The 6,250-nt window shown below is 36.3% G+C and overlaps 1 non-coding gene across 1 annotated transcript; it reads left to right on the forward strand.

The window, feature by feature from the left end:
* Nucleotides 1–4,659: 4,659 nt before the first annotated feature.
* LOC146394991 (U6 spliceosomal RNA) lies at nt 4,660–4,766 on the forward strand. Its single transcript, XR_014834459.1, has one exon. It is a non-coding gene; the product is annotated as a U6 spliceosomal RNA (small nuclear RNA).
* Nucleotides 4,767–6,250: the final 1,484 nt, after the last annotated feature.

Genomic DNA, 6,250 nt, shown 5'->3' on the forward strand with positions numbered 1-6,250 from the left:
GAACCTCCATATGCTGCGGGAGCGGCCCAAGAAATGGCAAAAAGGCAAAATAATAATAATAATAATAAATAATGCAACTGACAAGGGTTTAATCTCTAAAATATACAAACAACTTATACAACTAAACAGCATTTTTTAACCAACAACCTAATTGAAAAACGGGCAAAAGACCTGAATAGACATTTCTACAAAGATATACAGATGGCCAACAAGCACATGAAAAAATGCTGAACATCCCTGATTATTAGAGAACTGCAAGTGAAAACTACTGAGGTACCACCTCACACCTGTCAGAATGATCATCATTAACAAGTCAACAAACAATAAATGCTGGAGGTGTGGAGAAAAGGGTACTCTCCTACACTGTCTGTGGGAATGTAAATTGATACAAGCACTATGGAAAACAGTATAGAAGTATCTCAGAAAACTAAATATAGAACTACCATATGACTCAGCAATCCCACTCTTGGGCATATATCCAGACAAAACTTTCCTTGAAAAAGATACATGTACCTCTGTGTTCATTGCAGCACTATTCACAATAGCTAAGACATGGAAACAACCCAAATGTCCATCGACAGATGAATGGATTAGGAAGATGTGGTAAATTTACACAGTGGAATACCACTCAGTCATAAAAAAGAACAAAGTAATGCCATTTGCAGCAGCATGGATGAAACTAGAGACTCTCATACTAAGTGAAGTAAGTCAGAAAGAGAAAGACAAATACCGTATGATATCACTTATATCTGGAATCTAATATATGGCACAAATGAACCTTTCCACAGAAAAGAAACTCGTAGACATGGAGAACAGACTTGTGGTTGCCAAGGGGGAAAGGAAGGTAATGGGATGGACTGGGAGTCTGGGGTTAACAGATGCAAAATATTGCATTTGGAGTAAATAAGCAATGAGATCCTGCTATATAGCACAGGGAACTATTTCTAGTCACTTGTGATGAAACATGACGGAGGATGATGTCATATATAAATATGACTGGGTCACTTTGCTGTAAAGTAGAACTAACTATAATGGAAAAGATAAAAATCATAAAAAGCGTGTGTTGTTTTAAGCTGTTCAGTTTGTGATAATCTTTTACTCAGAAAAAGAAAATTAATATAATTGAATATACTCTGATTCTGGAATTCTATCACTAAAATAATTTTACCTTTCTCCCCTATATATGTATATTCATTTGTATATTATGTTTCTACTACTATGAAACCATGGATTACTATTGTCTTAATTTCTTTCTAATTTTATTATAAAAAAATCCAAATCTATATAGTTCTAATATTTTCTTCAACAGATTTCCTATACCACACATACAGTTTCTGTACATGTATTAGAGACTCACTGCCTTAATCTGGGGATTCCATGGTTGTAGATCAGTACTAGTGCAAAATGGATTTAGTTTTACTTCAAAAAATTCCTTGCATAGGGCTTACTTTCCAACATACACAAACAGCTCATACAGCTCAATGACAAGAAAAACAACACAATCAAAAAAAGGGTAGAAGACCTAAACAGACTTTTCTCCAAGGAAGACATACAGATCGCCAACAGGCACATGAAAATATATTCAACATCTTTAATTGTTAGAGAAATGCAAGTCAAAACTACAATGAGGTACCACCTCACACTGGTGAGAATGGCCACCATTAAAAAGTTTACAAATAATAAATGTTAGAGAGTATGTAGAGAAAAGGGAACTCGTTGATGGGAATGTAAACTGGGACAGCCGCTATTGAAAACACCATGGAGGTTCTGTAAAATACTAAAAATAATGTTGCCATATGATCCTGCAATCCCACTCCTGGGCATATATCCAGACAAAACTATAATTCAAAAAGGTACATGCACCCCAATGTTCATAGCAGAATTACTTACAATAAGCAAGACATGGAATCAACCCAAATGTCCATTGACAGATGAATGGATAAGGAAAAAAAAATACACATATGTATATATATATATTACTCATCTATAAAAAAGAATGAAATAATAGCACTTGCAGCAACATGGATGGCCATAGATATTATACTGAGTGAAAGTCAGATAAAGACAAACATGAGATCACTTATATGTGGAATCTAAATATGACACAAATGAACTTATTTGTAAAACAGGAACAAACTCATAGATAACAAGTTTATGCTTACCAAGGGGGAAAGTGCATAGGGGAGGAATAAATTAGCCGTTTTGGATTAGCATGTACTAACTACTAACTATATGTAAGATAGATAAACAATAAGATTCTACTGTATAGCACAGGGAACTACATTCAACATCCTATAATAAACCATAATGGAAAATAATATATAGTCATTATACACCAGAAACACAACATTGTAAATCAATTATACTTCAACAAAAATTTTTTTTTCAAAATTCCTTACATATTAAAACCTGCATATTATTGATATTTCTGCAAGGTGTCAGATGTCCAATTGTTCCTGACCTAAACTAGACCCCAGTAAGCACTCAAAAGTGTGGATGAGGAGGAAAAAATACACAGGAAGGGGCAGAACTGAAGACATCACCACCCTGGCTTTGGACATACAATTTGGTTAAACCTTTAAATCAGCCCAAGGGAATCTGAGGTTTGTTTTTTCAAATGATAGCAACCTATGATTTGTAGATTTTGTCTATATCTTTCTCTATAAAGGATAATATGGGATATTCTTTTCATCTGTCTCTATCTTGCTGTGTGTTCTTTTTATTCTCATACACTCTGCCCTCTTTTTTATTCAGAGTTTAGAAAGGGAAGTCAGTTTGGCCACAGGGTCAGAAAGGGAGGGACACTCCATGTTTATTGTGACAAATGCCTGCTAGAGGCCCCACTTGACTAAAATTTGGGGGACTGTCATGTCAATTATTCTCTACTATGCCAAATACCAAATACAATATTACTGTTGACAGATTTCGTCTCCTATTACTAACCTTTGAGGGGGTGCAGTTGAGAAAGTACTGGAAATAAAATTTATCATTTATTCAGCAATTACCATGTCTCAAATGGAAAAGTGACCTAAATTATATCTTTTAATACTTACAATAGTACTCTTAGGATTAGTAGAGCAAGCAGAATCAAAGTGCTGGGTTCGTATGCCCACTTTATCACGTGATGTAAACTTACTTCAGGCTCCTAAATCATTCATTCAACAGATCCATGTTGCCACATTTTGTGACCCACTCATTCTTTTAGGCACTAGGAATTCAATACTGAACAAAGTAGACTAAATCATGGAGCTTCCGTGCTAAAGGGGGACCCAGATGATGATAAAATAAACATACAGTAAACAAAGAAATATATACAGAGGTAGTGGAAAATGCTCTTGAGAAAAGTAAATTAGAATAATTAGGATGGAGGAGAACAGGAATAGGGTGCTATTTCTGCAGAATGGTCAGGAAAAGCCTTTCTGAGATGGAAGACATTATTTAAACAGAGATTGAAAGGGAGAATAGACAGAAGCATGTATCTATGTAGGGGAAGACATTTCAGAGAGAGTGAAAAAAAAGTACCACGGGCTTATGGGGCAGGGAGGCTTGCTTGGCATTTTCCGAGGAGAGAAATGAAGGTAGAATAGCTAGAAAAAGATGAGCCAGGAGTTAAGCCCAGAGAAACCAGGATGGAAATAGGGAAACCAGTTAGGAGCCACTTGCAATAATTCTCATGAGTGGTGGCTTCAACTATCATGATAAGAAGTGGTGGGATTCTGGGTATTTTGAAGGTGAAGCATTTTATGTATTGATGGGTTGGAGTGGCGTGAAAGAAAAAGTGAAGAATGATGAAGCTTTTGGAAAGTAGAAGAATAGAGTTGACATTTACTGAATTGGAGGAAATTGGAATTGAAGCAGATGTGAAGAGTACATAAGTAATTCTGTTTTGACCATGAAAAGTTTTGCTATGTATATTCAGAGATACTGAGTAATCAGTTGAATACACAGCGTTCAGAGTAGTGGGTGGATTGTTGTCAGTGTTTAGTAGTAGTTAAAGCACAGCTCTAGGATGATGGTTATCACAGGGATGTGAGGTCTCTCCCGTCTCTCCCTGGTCCACTTACATGGTAGTATCTTGACTGTTTTGAGTCTGTATTAATGCTTTCAATTTTAATAAAAGTTCAGGAGATTTAATAGACAACATCTGTTTAAGTATTATCCCCAGAAATACGGCAACTAATATATTACGTATTCTTTACTTTGCATCTCAATCAGAAGGGTTAATTTAAAAAAATTCAACTTTATATACCAAGAGAATAAATATTATCTGCAAAATAGGTACAGTCATACATAAATATTTCTGGCATATTTCTGCTCTTCAGTCTCATCTTGTTATATGACAAATTATTTCCTTTTGTTATATTTTTCAATATTCCCTGTATTTTTTCTACTGCTTCTAACTTTTGCCTTCTTTATTTACTTTGTCTAATACTTTGCATTTTCTCTTCAACTTTCTTTAGAGTTATAACCCATCCCCACTTAGACTCTAAGATGTTGTCATGCCCCCTTAACACTTCCTTCTCTGTCTTATGTTCAATTTTGACCCTCAGCAAGTGGTGATATTTAGCTTGGAGAAGGGCAGGACAAAGTTGTGACTTAAATGCTTTCAATTCGTTCCACAAGTGTGTGGAATAATGCTCTTAGTATAAGTTTAAAATAGTCCTTGCTTTGAGAGCACATATACTAAAATTGTAACCGTAGAGTGAAGATTAGCATGGCCTCTGCACAAGCATGACATGCAAATTCATGAAGCATTCATATTTACAAAATAATAATGTTTAAATAGAGATCATTATTGCACTGTCTTTTTGAAGACTCAGGTCTAGTAGGGAAATATAATGTTCCCCAATTTTTAAAAAATTAGACAAAAACTACACAACACTGTAGAAATAATGGCAAAATTTTAGGGTAAAAGCTGTACACATAGATGTTGAAATGCAATTGAGTGTTTGAGTGCTACAGTTGAATATTGTTTATCTCACAAAGGTTTACATTATTTTTTTTTTTTTTTTTACTTTTTAGGGCCACCCCTGCAGCATATGGAGGTTCCCAGGCTAGGGGTCTAATCAGAGTTGTAGCCACCTGCCTAGACTACAGCCACAACAACATCAGATCTAAGCCATGTCTGCAGCCTATACCACATCTCATGGCAATGCCAGATACTTAACCCACTGAGCAAGGCCAGGGATGGAACCTGCGTTCTCATGGATGCTAGTTAGATTAGTTTCCACTGAGCCACAACAGGAACTCCCTACATTATCTTAATACATCTCCCATTGCCTTAAATTTTGAGAAGCTGTTGTCTACTGAAAATAAATGCATGGCCTAAAAGTTGAGAATTATGTTTTCTTCAGGGACAGCCAACTAGAGATTGGCAGTTGCTATCTACCCCTACGAGGATTAAATCTTGAGCCACTGCATCTGCTGACCTCTAACACTCCCTGAAAGAGTTCAGAGTGGAGATCAGGAGTGGGGCACTTTGTGCTCTGGGAAAACTAGCAGAACAGGTCTTCAGATACATAATTTCAAAAAATTTTATGAGCTCAATTCTTGCATCTTTTCATGTCTAGAAAAGCACTAAAATCCTTCATGGTGTTATCTGCTCTTCGTGACTAGCAGTAATCTTCAAAATGTGTGCTCAGTTGTATACACTGCCCCCTTCACCAAAATCACATATATACTGACCCCGCCCCCCCCACATCTCTTTGGAGCAGTTTCTCAGAGCTGTCTGAAATGCTGCCCCACCAACTCACAACTCTCACGTTGTGCCTTTTTTTTTTTTTTTTTTTTTTATTGACAGACCTCATTGAGGTCCTCTCAATAACTCCAAGGTGCAGCCTCTCAAGTAATTCTGAAGGACTGTTCCAAAATGGTAAGGGAGGAACCAAGATACCTAGAAATTTTTGCTGGAAAAAAATGAGAGGTCAAACGATTATTTCTAATCACAAAAGCACATCTCAAGTTAATGATTTTAGTGCTTTTCTAGTAAGGGAAAATGCAAGAGTCTGGGCTTACTGAAATCATTCCTTTGATATGTGTTGTAATTATGTAGGGCCAGTATTCTCTTTTTCTCAGTCCTGAATTCCCCTCAGGGTGCATTGTTGGGGGTGGCTGCCATGACTGATGGCTTTATGGCAGCAACATCTTTTGTTTACTGAAATGGCAGCCTAGTCTTGATATGAAAAACATTTAATCAAAGGTGAGGCAAGTTTGCAGACTAATCAAACTTAAATTGGATGTTATTTGCGAA

Source organism: Sus scrofa, chromosome 18, assembly GCF_054392235.1.
Source record: "Sus scrofa isolate SSC_HxYL_T2T_F1_AM1 chromosome 18, Sscrofa_HxYL_maternal_Yorkshire_Landrace_v2.0, whole genome shotgun sequence".
Taxonomy (NCBI): Eukaryota; Metazoa; Chordata; class Mammalia; order Artiodactyla; family Suidae; genus Sus; species Sus scrofa.